Source organism: Symphalangus syndactylus, chromosome 6 (assembly GCF_028878055.3).
Source record: "Symphalangus syndactylus isolate Jambi chromosome 6, NHGRI_mSymSyn1-v2.1_pri, whole genome shotgun sequence".
Taxonomy (NCBI): domain Eukaryota; kingdom Metazoa; phylum Chordata; class Mammalia; order Primates; family Hylobatidae; genus Symphalangus; species Symphalangus syndactylus.
The window spans coordinates 119,405,142-119,425,352 of record NC_072428.2 but is presented as its reverse complement, the minus strand read 5'-3'; positions in this window follow the sequence as shown (position 1 = coordinate 119,425,352).

Sequence of the window (20,211 nt, the reverse complement as noted above, 5' to 3'; positions counted from 1 at the left end):
GTACAACTGCTACCTGTCGTCTTAACCACTGTGGGAGGTTTAAAACCAGCTGTAACCAAGGGTCTATGTACAGAAACTGGTCTGGGTATCCTGGCTTACCAGCTACCTTGTGCCATACCTTTGAAACAAGGGACCTATCTAGGCTTCCTTCTGATGGCCAACCCACTTCTTTTTTTTTTTTTTTTTTTGAGATGGAGTCTTTCTCTGTCCCCCAGGCTGGAGTGCAGTGGCGCGATCTCGGCTCACTGCAAGCTCTGCCTCCCGGGTTCACGCCATTCTCCTGCCTCAGCCTCCCGAGTAGCTGGGACTACAGGCGCCCGCCAACACGCCCGGCTAATTTTTTGTATTTTTAGTAGAGACGGGGTTTCACCGTGTTAGCCAGGATAGTCTTGATCTCCTGACCTCGTGATCCACCCGCCTCGGCCTCCCAAAGTGCTGGGATTACAGGCTTGAGCCACCGCGCCCGGCAGCCAACCCACTTCTAATGCTGGCCAATCTATCTCACACAAGGTCCTAAGTTTTCCTGGGGTCACAGTAACCCCATCATCTCCATTAAAACCTTTTTTGAATTTTTTTTTTAACATAGTCCCTAATGGGGTGGGCTTACGCTGTGTTTTACCCATTTTCCTCTCCGAGACAAAACAACACTCTCGCCACAAGAAGGGAAAGAAAAAGGGCAAAGAGTAAAAGGTAATTCACTCGTCAAGCAGTTCGCACTAATTCAGAATCAATACCAAAACCAAAGTGCCGATAACGGCATGCTCGTTCATCAAGCAATCAAACCAAGTCAAAATCAAAAGCAAAACCAAAGTGCCGATAAAGGCAGACCACGCTTCCACTGAAATGGAGTGGGCAAGTTCCCAAGACCGGTCCTACCGTATTCCAGATATCCAGACTCCAAGTGCCAATTCCTTCCTGGTGTTCAGCCACTGTGTTGATCCTCCACGGGGGCCTGCCATGCACCGCTCTGACGAGGCGTTCCACTGGGGCAAATGTCTACCTGGGAGCGCTCTCAGGATATGCTTCGCTCAAGCTGGCTGGATTCCCCCTGCAGGGATGCTCCACAGGGCAGGCCTAAGCCACCCAGGGGCTGCCTTGGCCATCCTTCAACCACCTCGCTTCCCTGTCAGGGAACCAAGAAATGTAGCAGGACGAGCCGTGGACAAAACTCTTCAGACACTGGGTTAAAGAAGGAAGTGGGCCGGGCGCAGTGGCTCACACCTGTAATCCCAGCACTTTGGGAGGCCAAGGTGGGTGGATCACGAGGTCAGGAGATGGAGACCATCCTGGCTAACACGGTGAAACCCCATCTCTACTAAAAATCAAAAAACTAGCTGGGTGTGGTGGCGGATGCCTATAGTCCCACTAGGGAGGCTGAGGCAGGAGAATGGTGTGAACCCAGGAGGCAGAGCTTGTGGTGAGCCAAGATCGCGCCACTGCACTCCAGCCTGGGCGACAGAGCAAGACTCCATCTCAAAAAAAAAAAAAAAAAAAAGAAAGAAGTGGCTTTATTTGACCGAGAGCATTGGCAGACTTATGTCTCAAGAACCAAGCTCCCCAAAGAAGAGTTCCTGGCCCTTTTAAGGGCTTACAACTCTAAGGGGTCCATGTGACAGGGTTGTGATAGATTGAGCAAGCATGGGATACATGACTAGGTGGGGGGTAAGCAAGGCAAGTATTTCTCTGTACCATTGTCTGTGGTCTATAGATAGCACAAGCGATTAGGATGGGGGTTAATCTTTAACCTACAGGCCTGGCCAGTGGCACCCAATCAGTCTGTTATTTTTCAGTTTCCTCCTTTTCTTTGGAGACAGGAGACAGTAAGAGAAATGGCCTCTCTCCTCAATATCATCTTTTGTGGTTGAGAAACACCCCTCTGTGTTACATGTACTGATCTGTGGTCATATGTACTGATCCCTAGATTTTTACCTTTTTAGCTTACATTTTCTCTACCTGGCAAACACCTATGGTTGTTTTGTTACCAGCTCAAATGTCACCTCTGCAGTAAAAAGATTTTCCTGTCTTCTTTGGAAGTTAACTTTTACTGCTGCTGTGTTGCCATCTTCACAGCCCCTTCTCTGTGACTGTGTCTTTGGAAGCCCTGGCAAACACCATGTCCTCTGTTCTCCCAGCATTCTCCCGGGGTTCTAGGTTCAATTCCAGTCAGGATTCAGCTGCAAGCCACACAAGAACCCCAGCTTCAGTTTCCTTACTTGAGAGTTGAAGGGGTTGAGTCAGGACTGGGGGATCCCCATTTCTGATATCTTCTGCTTTTTAAAAATAGAATTATAGACCAGGCATGGTGGCTCATGCCTGTAATCCCAGCACTTTGGGGGGCTGAGGTGGGTGGGTCACCTGAGGTCAGGAGTTCAAGACCAGCCTGGGCAACATGGTGAAAACCCATCTCTACTAAAAATACAAAAATTAGCCAGGCATGGTGGAGGGTACCTGTAGTCCCAGCTACTCAGAGGGGCTAAGGCAGGAGAATTGCTTGAACCTGGGAGGTGGACTTTGCAGTGAGCTGAGATCGTGCCACTGCACTCCAGCCTGGGCGATAGAGTGAGACTCCATCTCAAAAAAGGAAAAAAATAGAATTATAGAATTTTAGTATTGATAAGCGATCTCTTTTTTAAAAAAAATCCTTTTATTATTATTATTCTTATTTTTTTTTTTGAGACGGAGTCTTTCTCTGTCACCCAGGCTGGAGTGCAGTGGCGCGATCTTGGCTCACTGCAACTCCACCTCCTGGGTTCAAGGGATTCTCCTGCCTCAGCCTCCCAAGTAGCTGGGACTACAGGCGTGTGCCACCACATCTGGGTAATTTTTTGTATTTTTAGTAGAGACTGGGTTTCACCATGTTAGCCAGGATGGTCTTGATCTCCTGACCTCGTGATCCCCCTGCCTTAGCCTCCCAAAGTGCTGGGATTACAGGCACAAGCCAAAATTTACCATCTTAACCATTTTGAAGTGTACAATTCAGTGGCATCAGGTACACTGACACTGTTGTGCAACCATCACCATCATCCCTCACCAGAACTCTGTTTGTCTTGCAAAACTGAAACTCTGTACCCATTAAACACTAACTCTGCATTCTCTCCTTCCTCAAGCACCTGGCAGTCACCATTCTACTTGCTGTTTCCATGAATTTGACTGCTCTAGGTACCTCATATAAGTGGTATCATACTGTATTTCTCCTTTTGCATTGGGCTTATTTCACTTCGCATCATGTCATCAAGGTTCATCCATGTTGTAGCATGCATCAGAATTTCCTTTCTTTTAGATTTTCCTTCCTTTTAGTGAATAATACTCAATTGTGTGTATATACCACATTTGTTTATCCATTCAGTGTTTTGAGAGTTCTTGCAGATCCTGCTATTTCACTTCTTCATAATGTGCACTGTCAAGTACTTTCCTAGGAGGCCAAAGGCCTTATATGTTTCTTATTTATTGGGCAGAAGGACCAATTGGTGTGACTATCTTTTCTTAGGGACCACAAGCTGACCTCTGACACCTCCAGAGGCCAGAGGCCATGTCTTTGGTTGACTTGGTTTCTGGAAAGAAACACTTTATTACCAAGCCCTTTGGGATCTCAGCCCTGTTAGCTGGAAACATCCTTCTGGAGCTGGACTGGTCCATGGGGATCAGGAGCCTGCAGACGTCTTGTTGGACAGCTCCTGCCAAGGTGCTCGGGACAGTGTTTTTCCACATTCCCCACAAGGAGCTTCAGGTGTGCTGCCTTTTTTCACCCAGCCCTTCTTTTTGGGTTCCTGAGGCACAACCTTCTCTGCACCCACCCTCGGCTCCATCTTTTCAGATATTGCGTCCCCCATGCACCTGGGGCCTTTGCTGAAGCTTTCACAGGGAAATCTGGGACCCTCAGTCTCAATTCTTCTACCTTCTTAAAAAAATAACAAATGGCCGGGTGTGGTGGCTCACGCCTGTAATCTCAGCACTTTGGGAGGCTGAGACAGGTGGATCATCTGAAGTCAGGAGTTGGATACCAGGCCACCTGGCCAACATGGTGAAACCCTGTCTCTACTAAAAATACAAAATTTAGCTGGGCGTGGTGGCGGGTACCTGTAATCTCAGCTACTCGGGAGGCTGAGGGGCTGAGGTGGGAGAATTGCTGAACCTGGAAGGCAGAGGTTGCAGTGAGCCGAGATCGCACCATTACACTCCAGCTCAGGCAACAACAGCAAGACTCCATCTCAAAAAAAAAAAAAAAACAAAATAGTAAGAGAGCATCTTTATCAGGAAATACACACTGAATATTTAGGGGTAAAGGAATACCATGTCTCCCAGTTACAAACAGTTCGGAAAAAGATGCATCTGTATAAACATGTTCAGAGAGAGGATGACAAAGTGAATGGGGTAAAATGTAGACAACTGGTGAATCTTGGTAAAAGGCTTACTTATAGGAACTCCTTGAACTACTGTAACTTTTTTGTGTTTGAAGTTACATCAAAATTTAAAAATTACAAAAACAACAAAATTTCTCTCTTAGAAACAGTACTACTCCCCAAGAATTAAAAACAAAAGATTTTTTTAAAACCTTTTTTTTTAAACATAATATTCCAAATTACAAAGCAGGTATTTTCACATCTGTGCTCACCTTTGATGTTCCAGATATTTGTTGAGCAATTAAAAGATGGTGTTCCCGGCCGGGCGCGGTGGCTCACGCTTGTAATCCCAGCACTTTGGGAGGCCGAGGCGGGCGGATCACGAGGTCAGGAGATCAAGACCACGGTGAAACCCCGTCTCTACTAAAAATACAAAAAATTAGCCGGGCATGGTGGCGGGCGCCTGTAGTCCCAGCTGCTTGGAGAGGCTGAGGCAGGAGAATGGCGTGAACCCAGGAGGCGGAGCTTGCAGTGAGCTGAGATCGCACCACTGCACTCCAGCCTGGGTGACAGAGCGAGACTCCGTCTCAAAAAATAAATAAATAAATAAATAAATAAATAAATAAATAAATACATAAAAGATGGTGTCCCAGCCTTCAAGGACTTCATGGTTTAGCAAAGAACACATGAAGTGTTGAGTGCCATCCACATCCATGCCAAGGCAGGGGATGATATTCCAGTGGGAAGTGGTGGAGGGGGCCCAGAAAGTTCTTAAACTTCAGCTAGGTCTTTAAGAGTGAAAACATGGTGGAGGGGACCTGGAAAGTTTTTAAACTTCAGCTAGGTCTTAAAGGGTGAAAACATTAAGGAGGCAGATGCAAGGAGAAGAGGACAGAAAACAGGGCAATTCACTGGGGAGGGGAACAATGTCTGTTGAGGTGCCTATTATACACCAAATGCTGTGCCAGCAGCTGTCCTCTGTGGGGCTAGCAGCTGTCTTCTGACTTAGACCTTGGAAGTCAAATATGATGATCTCACTTTACCAGGAAGTCTTGGGTGTGGAGAGAATCCAGTAACTTTCCCATTCAGGATGTAACTCTCTGAGTTCCAACCAGATGTGCTTAATTCCAAGCCATGCTGCTCTGCTTCTATGCAGAGGAAACAGCCATTATTCATGCCTCCATTTTGCAAATTGTTGTTGAGCTTCCTCAGTTTCCCCAAGGATCACTGCGTTGGAGACCACGAACAAGAATGAATATGAGAAAATGCAGTGAGCCCAAGGTGGATTGGCCCTCTCTAGGGAGTCACCACTCCCTGCCAGGGTGGGAGTTAGGGCAGCCTACCAGAAGTCCGCTTCTCTAGAACAAAATATACATGAGGTGCTTAGAACAACACCTGGCACGTAAGAAGTGCTATATTCATGGTTACCCATGTTATTATTATTATTTATTATTATTATTTTGAGATGAAGTCTCATGCCCAGGCTGGAGTGCAATGGCGCAATCTTGGCTCACCACAAACTCCGCCTCCCAGGTTCAAGCAATTCTCCTGCCTCAGCCTCCCGAGGAGCTGGGATTACAGGCATGCACCACCTTGCCCAGCTAATTTTGTATTTTTAGTAGAGACAGAATTTCTCCATGTTGGTCAGGGTAGTCTCGAACTCCCAACCTCAGGTGATCCACCCACCTCGGCCTCCCAGAATGCTGGGATTACAGACATGAGCCACCACACCTGGCTAGTTGCCTGTGTTATTATCTGGGAAACAATAGCAACTTCCCCATGGACCCAGCCACAGTGAAACATTTCCTAGATCAGAAACTGGCCCTCTGGCAAGGCCGAGGAGGGCAGATCACTTGAGGTCAGCAGTTCGAGACCAGCTTGGCCAACATGGTGAAACCCCGTCTCTACTAAAAATACAAAAATTAGGCAGGCTTGGTGGTGCGTGCCTGTAGTCCCAGCTACTTGGGAGGCTGAGGCAGGAGAATTGTTTGAACTTGGGAGGCAGAGTTTGCAGTGAGCCGAGATCATGCCACTGCACTCCAGCCTACGCAACAAAGTGAGACTCCATCTCAAAAAAAAAAAAAGGAGGAACTGGCTGTCACCCACAGCTCTGGCCTTTTAAGTGCTCTGTGTTCAGGAGTGGGTCCTCTTCTGGCTGAACCCTACTTGAAGAATTAATGGCTCCACAAGGAGGGCACTAAATCTCAAGCTACACTGAAGATAAACGTACAGCTGACCTGCAAATGTCTACTGCTGGAGAGAGGACCCTATGCATGCCTGAGGTCCATAAAAAGCGTAGGAAGTCTTACCTGGGTACAAGGTAGGGATCATTGTCTCTGCAGAATAGATTAGACTGAAAAAGCCTAAATAACCTATTCAATTTCAGAGTAAGTGGTTGATCTGGGTTCTGAAACCAGTTATTCCTGACTGACATTCATTCCACTAGACTGCACTGACCCCCTCTAATCCATGTCTTAATCCACTGCAAAAGCTTCACTCACAATAATGACAAGGACCCACGAAACCCACCTAGGTCTCTGCTGGCAGATTCTCAGGCAAAAGGTAAGATTCCTTAGAATTACTTTAGAAGATTTTTTATGCTAATTTAAAGCTATTCGCACGAATCAAGTGGATTTTCTTACTCTCTGAGAAAAATGGAGGATGATTAAATGCAATTTTCATTGCAGTACCAAGCAAGAGGGCCAAGAGGATAGCAGACCCGCATCTCTCCTGGAAATTTCTCCCTAAGTACAGCTACCACAGCCACCCAGGTTTTCCTAGGACAATCTCATTTTTCAAATTTTGTCTAGTTACATTATCTTGCATTTTAATTTTTAAAATGCAGTCATTCTGAAGAAACGGAATTTAGGAAATATTTGTCAAGCACCCCGTAGGTACCAGGAATTTTTCTAATTGCTGTGGCTGCTAAGGTAAGACCGACTTGTGGGGGAGACAAAAATGAGAGGCCCCTAAGTATCAGCCTCAAACTCTGCCTCTCTTCTAATATCCAACAACTATATCTTCCCCAACATCTCTCCATCTCCACTACTCACCATTATCTCTTACTTGGGTGACTGTAACCTCTTCTGTCTATTTCCCTTCCAATCCATTTTCCAGACTTGCCACAGTAGTCCCCTTTTAATGCCTCCAAAGGCTCCCTTTTCTCTGCAACATCAAAGGAGTTGGGACTTGATCAGGGCTCCTGTCAACCTCTCTGGTTTTGTATCTCACAGCCCACCACCACCCCCTTCTAAATTCCACAGGAATTAATTAATTAATTAATTAATTAATTGAGACACGGTCTCATTCTGTCAACCAGGCTGGAGTGCAGTAGCGCAATCGCGGCTACACTACTCCTAGGCTCAGGCGATCCTCCCACCTCAGCTTCCTGAGTAGCTGGGATTACAGGCATGAGCTATTGTACCTGGGCCCAGAGAAATCTTGAGGTCCTTGAAAACATCCTTCTTTCTCCGGTCTCCAGGTGTGCATAGATTGCTGCCTGAAATGCCATTGCCTATACTTCTTTTTATCCCCAGTCTTCCTTGACTTGTAATGCAGCATATTGGAACTGACAAATTGGTTGTTTCCTTCTCTAAACTCCAGTGTGATGGTGGAAACCAAGTCCTGTTCACCTTTGTATACCAGAGCCTCGGCAGTGCCTGGAGGACCTGAGGTGCTCAGTCAATACTTGCTGGATGAACACATTAATGGGTGAATACAGTGATGCTGTGGGGCTGTTAAAGGCAAACAGAAGAGGGATGCAGGTTGAAATCCAAGGAAGAGAGAAAGTTTCCTAAACTAGTCATTTCTTTTTTTTTTTTTTTTTTTTTTTTTTTTGAGACGGAGTCTGGCTCTGTTGCCCAGGCTGGAGTGCAGTGGCGCAATCTCGGCTCACTGCAAGCTCCACCTCCCGGGTTCACGTCATTCTCCTGCCTCAGCCTCTCCGAGTAGCTGGGACTACAGGCGCCCGCCACCACGCCCGGCTAATTTTTTTTTTTGTATTTTTAGTAGAGACGGGGTTTCACCGTGATCTCGATCTCCTGACCTCGTGATCCGCCCGCCTCGGCCTCCCAAAGTGCCGGGATTACAAGCGTGAGCCACCGCGCCCGGCCAACTAGTCATTTCTTTATGTTTATTTTTTGTTTTTTCTTTCTTTATTTGGATTTCTGTTCCTGTGTTAAGTAGTCATTTCCTTTTTATTTGTTTTTTATTTGTTTTTTAAGATGGAGTCTTGCTTTGTCTCCCAGGCTGGAGTGCAGTGGCGCAATCTTGGCTCACTGCAACTCTGCCTCCCGGGTTCAAGTGATAGGCAGCCTCCCAAGTAGCTGGGATTACAGGCACACACCACCATACCCAACTAAATTTTGCATTTTAGTAGAAACAGAGTTTCACCATGTTGGCCAGGCTGGTCTCGAACTCCTGACTTCAGGTGATCCACCTGCCTCGGCCTCCCAAAGTGCTGTGATTACAGGCGTGAGCCACCGCACCTGGTCCCATTTCTTGAAATGAGTCTTGAAAGACATCTTTTAGCCAGGAGGAAAAATGGAGAGAAGAGCATTCGAGCCAAACAGAGTCACAGCTGCAAGAGAATGTGTGCTTTGCTCAGCAAAGAACTGAGAATGGCTGGTGCATGGGAAGCATGCAAGGTGAACAGTGAAAGGATGAGTTTGCAATGTCTGCTAGAACAGCCACGTGGAGACATGCCGGAAGCAGATGATTACCTGTGTCCAGGGCTCAGGAAAGAGGGCTGGACTGGAGATACAGATTTAGATATAGGTAGAGGTGGAATTCTAGGGAATGGGTTGGACTATGCAAAGAGAGTGTGCTCACAGAGAAGAGAACGGTCTAGGACAGAATTCTGAACAGTGCTGACATCTAAGAGACAGGTAGAGGAAGGAGTCAGCATAAAGACTGAGAATTCTCTGGCCAGGCACAGTGGTTCACACCTGTAATCTCAGCACTTTGAGAAGCCAGGATGGGAGGATCACTTGAGGCCAGAAGTTCAAGACCAGCCTGGTCAAAATAATAAGACCCCATCTCTGTTATTTAAAAATGTTTTAATTAAAAAAAAAAAAAAGAATGAGAAATCTCAAGAGAAGGAAGGAAAACAGAAATATATGGGGGCAAGAAAGCCAACATATGGAATGAGATGTTGTAGGTTGAAAAGTATCTATTGATATCTGTTGGTCCATGTGTGAGATTCCTATTTTTGATGTAACAAATTGTCACAAACTTAGTTTGCCCTCTAGTTCCCAAAGATTCACATCTGTCCTGAGTGCAAAAATATATTCACCCATAATGTCTCAACCCATTGCAGCAACAACTCAAGTCCAAAATGTCATTGAAGTCTCATCAGCTCAAAAGTCCCAAATCTCATCATCTGTATCATTTAAGTCGAATATAGGTGAGGTTGTTGGTACAGTCCCTCTTGGGGCAAAACTTCTCTCCATCTGTGGATGTTTGAAAATAGAAAACAAGTTATCTGTTCCCAAGATACAATGGTGAGACAGGCATAAGATAGCAATTGTAGACATTCCCATTCAAAAAAGGGAGAAAACAGAAGGAAAAAAGGAAGCATCAGTCCCATACAATTTCAAAATCTATCCAGGTGGGCCAGGAGTGGTGGTGTTCACACCTGTAATTCCAGCACTTTGGGAGGCCAAGGTGGGCAGATCACTTAGGTCAGGAGTTCAAGGCCAGCCCGGGCAACATGGTGAAACTCCGTCTCTACCAAAAATCAAAAAAAAAAATTAACTAGGCATGGTGGTGCGTGCCTGTAGTCCCAGCTGTTCAAGAGGCTGAGGTGGGAGGATCGCTTGAGCCTGGGAAGTGGAGGTTGCAGTGAACCGAGATCATGTCATTGTATTCCAGCCTGGGTGACAGAGTGAGACTGTCTCAAAAAAAAAAAAAAGAAATCTAACTGGGCAAACATTAGTTTTCAAGACCTGGTAATGATCCTCTGTGGTTCAAGGCTCCACTCCACCCTCTGGGCTCAAACCTTGGCCCTCTGAGTCATCATTCCTTTTTCATGAAACAGCTGGTGTTTGCAGCTGAATAGTTTTACCAGCCTGTTTCTTGCCAGTAGAATTTTGGGGATCCACAGCCTTCTTACATTTCATCCTCTCTCTCTCCCTTTCAGTCCAAGCTGGCAGTATTTTTGCTGGAATAAAACTCTCAAGAGCCTAGTGGGTTTCCTGTGAATGTCATGGGGATTCATTCCATTACATAAGAGGCTTGTGCACAAATCCTTTCAAGATAACCTTTTCTCTATGTTTGGTTTTTGCAGAGATGGCTGGGGGACTTATGAATCCCACACCCTTTAAACAACCTTCTTTTTTGTTTGTTTGTTTTTCTTTTTTTAATCCAGGGTCTCACTCTGTCACCCAGGCTGGAGTGCAGTGGTGCTGTCAGGGCTCACTGTAGCTTCAACTTCCTGGGCTCACGCGATCCTTCCACCTCAGCCTCCTGAGTAGCTAGGACTACAGGCACATGCCACTATTAGGCATGTCTTTTTTTTGTTTGTTTTTTTTTAGAGACAGGCCTCACTCTGTTGCCCAGGCTGGTCTTGAACACTTGGGTTCAAGTGATCCTCCTACCTCAGCTTCCCAAAGTGTTGAGATAACAGATATGAGCCACTGTGCCTGGCCTAAAGAGCCTTTCATGTGACTAATGATGCTGACTTTATTTTATTTTATTTTTATCTTTCTAAGGTATTCCCAAAAGGTTGTCTAGACACTTTTGTGTTTTCCCATAGAGCATACTTTCCTGATGGTGAATATCTTAATTTTAACATCTTTTGCAATCTAGCCTGATAAGTTCCCAAATAATCCAAGTCCTCAGTCCTCTTTGTTTAACAATTTTCCCCTCATTTGATTTATTTCCTCTTGCATTTTGCTATAAACAGCAAGAAGAAACAAGGCTGCATCTTCAATGCATTGATTGGAAATGTCCTCAGCTAAATGTCCAATCACATCATTTATAAATTCTGCTCTCCATATGACTGTAGTACACAATTCTGCTCAGCTTTCTGCCACTATATAACAATGATTCCCTTACTTCTATTCCAATAATTGACCCCTGCTATCATTTAAATGTTCCCTCCAAAACTCATGTTAAAATGTATTTGCCATTGTGACTGTGTTAAGAGGTGGGACCTCTAAGAGCTGATTAGGTCATCAGAGCTCTACCCTCATGAATAGATTAATGCTGTTATCATGAGAGTGGGTTAGTAACAGTACTTAGTTATAGTCATAGTGGAGTGGGCTCTTGGTAAAAGGATAAAACCACTCTCTGTCTTACATGCTAATTTTCCATGTGATGCCTCCTACCACAGGATAACCCCCATCAGACGCCAGTGCCATGTCTTAGACTTCCCAGCCTCCAGAACCATGAGTGAAGTAGACCTCTATTATTATTATTATTACTTTTTTTTTTTTGAGACGGAGTTTTGCTCTTGTCGCTCAGGCTGGAGTGCAATGGCTCGACCTCAGCTCACTGCAACCTCCGCCTCTCAAGTTCATGTGATTCTCCTGCCTCAGCCTCCCGAGTAGCTGAGATTACAGGCATCTGCCACTGTGCCCAGCTAATTTTTTTTTTTTTTTTCAGTAGAGAGGGGTTTCACCATGTTGGCCAGGCTGGTCTTGAACTCCTAACCTCAAGTCATCCACCCATCTCGGCCTCCCAAAGTGCTGGGATTACAGGCATGAGCCACCGTGCCCGGCCAGCTTCTATTCTTTATACACTACTCAGTCTGTGGTATTCTGTTATAGCAGCAGAAAATGGACTAAGACAAGCCCTCATCAGCAGTGTCTTTAATATCCATATTTCTACCAATAGCTTGTTTGTGATGATTTTGGTATTCTCTGGGGTGATATATGTTTTCTCTACCATGCCCCTCACTTCTTTCTGGGGCTTGACTGGCAGAATTATTAACATCGATATTTCTACTAACCAGTCCATTCAAAGCAATTCAGGTTTTTTCTGTTAAGCTCCTCAAAACTCTTTCAGCCTCTTCTCACTGCTCAATTCCACATTTTTAGGCATTTGTTACAGCAGCACCCAACTTCTAGGTATCAAAATCTGTATTAGTTCACCTTTGCTGCTGTAACAAATTATCCCAAACATAATGGCTTAAATCAACACAAATTTATTATCTTGTACTTTCATGAGTCAGATGCCTGAAATGAGTCTCACTGGGCTAAAATCAAGGCGTTGCAGGACCGTGTTCCTGCTTGAAGCTCTATGACAGAAATCATTTCCTTGCCTTTTCTTCCAGAGCCCTCCCACAGTTCTTGGCTCATGGCCCCATTCCTCCATCTTCAAAGCTGGCAATGTCAGGCTGAGTCCTCAAGCTGCTGCCATCTCTCTAGTTCTGTCTCTTCTTCTGCTTCCCTCTTCCATATATAAGGACTCTTGTGATTGTATTGGGCCTGCTAGAATAATCTGGATTAATCTACCCATACCAGCAACTAGCAACCTTAATTCCAGCTTCTACCTTAATTCCCTCTGCAAACTTAATCCTCGCTTGCCATATAACCTGACATTTTTTTTTTGAGACAGACTTTCACTCTTGTTGCCCAGGCTGGAGTGCAATGGCATGATCTCAGCTCACTGCAACCTCCGCCTCCCAGGTTCAAGTGATTCTCCAGCCTCAACCTCCTAAATAGCTGGGATTACAAGTGCCCACCACCACGCTCACCTAATTTATTTCAGAGATTCAAACGTGAACATCTCTGTGTTAGGGGGTGGGGGGTGGGGGGTGGCGGCATTATCCTGCCTACCACAGAACATGAATTTAATCACAAGTAATTCAGGCAAACCTAAATTGAGGGACATTCAACAATAGAACTGGCCAGTATTCTTCAAATGTGTTAAAATCAGAAAAACAACAAACAGAAAGAAAGCCTGAGGAACAATTTCAGATTAAAAAAAAAACTAAGATGACATGATAATTTGATGTGGTTTGGCTGTGTCCCCACCCAAATCTCATCTTGAATTGTAGTTCAGGGAGGGAGGGAACCAATGGAAGGTAATTGAATCATGGGGGCAGATTCCCCATGCTATTCTCATGATAGTGAGTAAATTCTCACAAGAGATGATGGTTTTATAAGGGGCTTCCCCCTTTGCTCGGTTCTCATTCTTCTCCTTCCTGCTGCCTTGTGAAGAAGGAAGCATTTGCTTCCCCTTCCACCACAACTGTAAGTTTTCTTTTCTTTTCTTTCTTTCTTTTTTTTTTTTCTTGAGACTGAGTCTCTCTCTGCTGCCCAGGCTGGAGTGCTGTGGAGTGATCTTGGCTCACTGCAACCTCTGCTCTTAGGTTAGATTGTCATCCCTCTGTCTTGGACAATTACAAGAATCTCCTAAATGGTTTCCCTGGCCAGGCTGGAATGCTGTGGGGTGATCTTGGCTCACTGCAACCTCTGCCTCCTGGGTTCAAGCTATTCTCTTGCCTCAGCCTCCTGAGCAGCTGGGATTACAGGCACATGCCACCACACCCAGATAATTTTTGTATTTTTAGTAGAGATGGGGTTTTACCATGCTGGCCGGGCTGGTCTTGAACTCCTGACCTCAGGTGATCTACCTGCCTCAGCCTCCCAAAGTGGATTACAGGCATGAGCCACTGCGCTCGGCTGACTATAAGTTTTCTGGGGCCTCCCCAGCCATGCTGAACTGTGAGTCAATGAAACCTCTTTCCTTTATAAAGCACCCAGTCTGGGGGATGTCTTTATTAGCAGCGTGAGAATGGACTAATACACAATCTAACACAATATGTGATCCTGGATTGGATTCTGTCCCATCAGCGGAACAACTGACAAAATTTAAATTAAGGTGTACAGATTAGTTAATGGTATCAGTGTTAATTTCCTGGTTTTGTTAATTGTATCGTGGTTATGTATGATGCACTTTAGGGGAGCTGGGTAAAGTATATGTGGGTTTTGGGTTTTGTTTTTTACTATATTTGCAACTTTTTTGTAAATCTGAAATTATTTCTAAATTAAACATTTTAAAATGTAAAGAAAAGTATCCAGCCAGGTGCCATGGCTCACGCCTGTAATCCCAGCACTTTGGGAGGCCAAGGCAGGCGGATCACAAGGTCAGGGGATCAAGATCATCCTGGCTAACACGGTGAAACCCCATCTCTACTAAAAATACAAAAAATTAGCTGGATGTGGTGGTGCGCACCTGTAGTCCCAGCTGCTCCGGAGGATGAGGCAGGAGAATTGCTTGAACCCAGGAGGCAGAGGTTGCAGTGAGCCGAGATTGCGCCACTGCACTCCAGCCTGGGTGACAGAGCAAGACTCTGTCTCAAAAAAAAAAAAAAAAAAGAAAGAAAAGTATTCAGTGGTGATCTTAGAAGAGTAGTTTCTCTGGTGTTTTGGGGACAGAAGCCAAATTACCCCAAGTTAAGAAATGAACAAGAGCTGAGATGATGCAGAGGCACCTTTCTTAAGAAGTTGACTATGAAATGGAGCAATGCAAAGACATCACTGGGTGGCTGAAGGAAGCCATGTTGGGTACTGTTTTCTTACGATGTAACTGGACACTGTCTCCTGGACATCATCCACGTTCTAAAACCTCCAAATTCAACTCTTCTCTCCTCCGTCTGTCCTGACATGCTAAAGACCTTTTGGAAATTAATCTGAAAGCAACAGAGGAGCTCTTGAGGGATTTAAAGAGGAGACAAAATAATCAGGTTTTTGCACTTTAATACCAGTTCCGTTGCCAGCATAGATATTGGAGGGTAATGTTATTGGAGTCAGGGAAACCATTTAGGAGATTCTTGTAATTGTTCAAGACAGAGGGATGACAACCTAACCTAAGGCAGTAACAGTAAAAATAGAAAGGAGGGGAAGAGGGGGTAGGTGTGATGGCTCATGCCTGTCATCCCAGCACTTTGGGAGGCCAAGGTGGGAGGATTGCTCGAAGTTGGGAGTTGGAGACCAGCCTAGGCAAAAGAGTGAAACCTTGTCTTTAATAAAAATAATTTTTTTTTTTTGAGATGGAGTTTTGCTCTTGTCGCCCAGGGTGGAGTGCAGTGGTGCAATCTCAGCTCACTGCAACCTTGCCTCCTGGGTTTAGGCAATTCTCCTGCCTCGGCATCCCAAGTAGCTGGGATTACAGGCACCCACTCCCATGCCCAGCTAATTTTTGTGTTTTTAGTAGAGACGGGGTTTTACCATGTTGGCCAGGCTGGTCTTGAACTCCTGACCTCAGGTGATCTGCCCACTTTGGCCTCCCAAAGTGCTGGGATTACAGGTGTGAGCCACTGCACCTGGCCTATTGATTGATTTATTTTAGAGACAGGAGTCTCACTCTGTTGCCCAGGCTGGACTCGAAATCCTGGGCTTAAGGGATCCTCCTGCTTCAGCTTCCCAAGTAGCTAGGACTACAGGCATGCATCCCTGTGCCCAGCTTATTTATTTTAGAAAGAGCTTTTGGAAATAAAATGTTCATAGCAAAAGTTTTAAATTCAATAGAAGATAAAATTGTGGAACTCTTCTATTAAAGTGGAATAAAAAGATAAAGAAAATAGGTGGTATGGAATCAAATAACAAAATCAGTGACACAGACCAGGAGGTACAGTTTCTGGCTAATAAGAGTTCTGGGGGCAGGGTAGGGAAGCAAAAAAGAAAATAGAAGAAGCTTTCAATGAAAAAATGCAAGAAAACCTCCAGGACTGAAGAACATGAGTTTCTAGAATGAAAGACTCACCAATTAGCACAGTGAACAAATGAAAAAGAAAAATAAAAATACCAATCATCAAGGCATATTTTCCTGAAATTTTAGAACACTGGAAATAAACAAAGATCCTGTGGCAGGCAGGATAACTGCCCCTTGCCCCGGGGTGTCTATGTTCTAATCCCCAGAACCTGTGAATTTGTTAGGTTATGGCAAGGGGGAATTGAGCTTGCTAATCATCTGATTTTAACACAGGGAGATTATCCTGGATTATCTGGATGGGTCCAGTGTAACCACAAGAGTCCTTAAAAGTTGAAGAGGGAGGCACAAAAGGTAGAACTGGATGAATGGCAGCCTGTGAAGGACTTGGCCCAAGGCTCTGAGATGAAGGAAGGGACCATGAGCCAAGTAAAGTGGGCAGCTTCTAGAAGCCAAAAAGGCAAGAAGACAGATTCTCTCCTAGAGCCTCTGGAAGGAATGCATCCAGCCAACACTTAGATGGCCCAGTGAGATCCGTGTTGGACTTCTGATCTACTATAAAATAGTAAGTTTGGCCGGCGTGGTGGCTTACGCCTGTAATCCCAGCACTTTGGGAGGCCGAGGAGGGTGGATTGCCTGGTCAGGGATTTAAGACCAGCCTAGCCAACATGGTGAAACCCCATCTCTACTAAAAATACAAAAATTAAGTCCGGGTGTGGTGGCTCACGCCTGTAATCCCAGCACTTTGGGAGGCTGAGGTGGGCGGATCACGAGGTCAGGAGATCGAGACCATCCTGGCTAACATGGTGAAACCCCGTCTCTACTAAAACTATAAAAAATTAGCCAGGCGTGGTGGCAGGCGCCTGTAATCCCAGCTACTCGGGAGGCTGAGGCAGGAGAATTGCTTGAATCTGGGAGGTGGAGGTTGCAGTGGGCAGAGATCATGCCACTGCACTCCAGCCTGGGTGACAAGAGCGAAACTGTCTCCAAAAAAAATGTTTGTGTTAAGTTGCTACATTCTTGGTAATCTATTACAACAGCAACAGAAAACTAGCACAGCACCTAAAATCTTTCACAGAGAAAAAGCCTATCACATTAAAAGATCAAGAAATTAGAATGACATCAAACTTCTAACAGCAGTAATGAAAGCAAAACACAGTAGAGCAAAGCCTTCAAAATTATGAGAAAAGATAATTTCCAACACAGACTATATCCCAGCCAAACTATTAATCGTTATGAGGGTGGATGAAGATATTTTCAGTCTGTCAGGCATTGGGAACTTTGGTGCCATGCATCCCTTTTTTTTTTTTTTTTTCTGTAAGCCACTGCAGGCTGTGCTCCACTAAAATGCAACCTAGGGAACAGGGGATGCAACACAGGAGGGAGGTGAGGAAATTCACAAGGTGACAATGAGGGAAAATCCCAGGATAATAGGGCTAGAGAGTACCCTTGCAGGCTGGTACAGGTAGACAGAGCTCCAGGAGGTGAATACCAGAGGGAATAAAAAGGAACTAATAGAAGGCTGGGTGCAGTGGCTCATGCCTGTAATCCCAGTACTTTTGGGAGGCCAAGGTGGGCAGATTGCTTGAGACCAGGAGTTCAAGACCAGCCTAGCCAACACAGTGAAACCTCATCTCTACTAAAAATACAAAAATTAGCCGGGCATGGTGGCAGGCACCTATAATCCCAGCTACTTGGGAGGCTGAGGCATGAGAATCGCTTGAACCTGGGATGGGGTGGTTGCAGTGAGCCAAGATTGCACCATTGCACTCCAGCCTAGGTGACAGAGCAAGACTCTGTCTCAACCAAAAAAAAAAAAAAAGGAACTAATAGAGGAGGAGGAGGAAGATCCTCTGTCTCTTCCTTTTCTCTTCTCTGGGCTATTAATAGCAACTTCCATCCTTCCAAAAGTGTTGGAAAGAGTAACTGTGACCTTTCTCTCAGCCCACTTGCCCACTCCCTCCCTCTTCCCAGGGGAAGATGGTGAGTATTGATTGGTGATGCTAGGAAAGGCCTCAGTGTGTGAGGTGCCTCTCTTCCCTCTGGAAAGGCTTGTTCTCTGCACAACACAGCCTTGCCTGCCTGTGGTCGGATCCCAGAGCACGCTCCGCCTCTTTGGAGGGGCCGCCTGCAATTCCGAGAGGAGGTCTAACACAAGGAGTGGGCTGTGGTCAAAGATGCTTGGCTACCAACTAAGTTCTGTCCTCCGTGCCCCTTTGTCTAACAATGTGGATATTTTATCTCAATTTATCTGATTCCTGCATTGCTTTTGAATGCAGAGGGGAATTTAAACACAGCAGATTATCTGATTCATTTGTATGAACAACTTGGATTGAAGGGCTGTTGGAGGATGTGCTGCATACAAAGCAAAGTAAGTGAAAAACCAAGATAAATATTAACTTTGGGGAGAGGGAGGGTAGGAAATTGTACAAACAATGAAATTAAAGCACAGTAAGTCGACAGGCTTAGCATTCCTTTACGCTAAAAGGTTTACTGACAGCCATCTATGCACCAGGCATGTTTCCAGGCCCTGGGAGACCTAACAGTAAACAAAGTCCCTGCCCTCAATAAATATATAATTGATATTCAAGTCAATAAGTATATAATATAATGTCAGGATGTGTGTGTGCGTGTGTATGTGACATCTGTGAAGAAAAGTAAAGCTGAGTAAATGGATGGCAGTGAGGATATTATTTTAGATAGGAAAGCAGGAAGTTCTCTCTAATCAGGTGACATTTTAGCAGAGTCGGGAATGAAATAAGGAAGCGGACAGGAAATGTCAGGGAGGGGAGCACTCTGATGGAGAGAAGGGCAAGTGCAAAGATCCTCAGGTAGGAGTGTTCTCAGGTCTGAGGAGCCAGGGAGGCCAGTGATGCTGGAGACGAGTGAGTGAGAGGGAAACAGCTGGAGGTGAGGGGAACAGGGAGCCAGGAACCAGATCCTAGCGTGGTTTTTAAGACATGGCAAAGACTGAAATGATTCATAATCACAATAAACTATACATCAAATATTTAACTAAAAGGTGTGATCAGAGGATGGAGGTTGTGCAAAAACATCAAATCCTCATCTACCAATAACAGAAAACCAACAGATATTACCTAAAATCGGTAAATGAAGAAATATACGAGTGAGCACATTATTTGGAAATGTGGAGATAAGAACCAGAAGAAATAGCTAGAAGAGTTGCCTCTGCAGAGGAGCCTGGCTGGGTGGGCAAGGAGTGGGGAAGGAGCCTTGTTTATCGTTGGAAGTCTTTTATTATAATTGAATTTTCAAACTACATGCTATATTGCTTTGACTAAACAAAATATCAAAACAGGCCAGGCATGGTGGCTCACGCCTGTAATCTCAGCACTTTGTGAGGCCAAGAAGGGAGGATCACTTGAGCCTAGGAGTTCGAGACAAGCCAGGGCAACACAGTGAGACCTTGTCTCTACAAAAAATCAAAAACATTAGCCAGGCATGGTGGCATGTGCCTGTGGTGCTAGCTACTTGGGAGGCTGAGCCATGAGGATAGCTTGAGCCTGAGAGGTCCAGGTTGCAGTAAGCCGTGATCGTGCCACTGTACTCCAGGCTGGGCAACAGAGTGAGACCCTGTCTCAAAAAAAAAAAAAAAAAAAAAAAAAAAAAGCCAGGCACAATGGCTTACACCTGTAATCCCAGCACTTTGGGAAGCCGAGGCAGGTGGATCACTTGAAGTCAGGAGTTTGAGACCAGCCTGACCAACATGGCAAAACCCTATCTCTACTTAAAATACAAAAAATTAGCTGGGCATGGTAGCGTGCACCTGTAATCCCAGCTACTTGGGAGGCTGAGGCAGGAGAATCGCTTGAACCCAGGAGGCAGGGTTTGCAGTGAGCCAAAATGCCGCCACTACACTCCAGTCTGGGTGACAGAGTAAGACTCTGTCTCAAAAAAAAAAAAACAAAAAAAACAGGAGCCAAAAACCACCCTAAAGACTGAGGAGTGACTTTCCATGTCTTAGGTCCACAGGCAGTGGCAGAGATGACCTCCTTCTATTACGTTGAAATCTGCCCCCTAGAATTTTCACCCGTTGGCCTAGTTCGTCTATTTGGAAAGACCCTGATAAGGCTGCTCCCTCTTTCCCATGAGGGCCATTGGATATTTGAGGGTGGTTCTCTCAGGAAACAGATCTCCTGAAACTGCCGGCTCCTCTGCCTCTTCCTCCCAAGACAAGGTTTCCCACACAGAA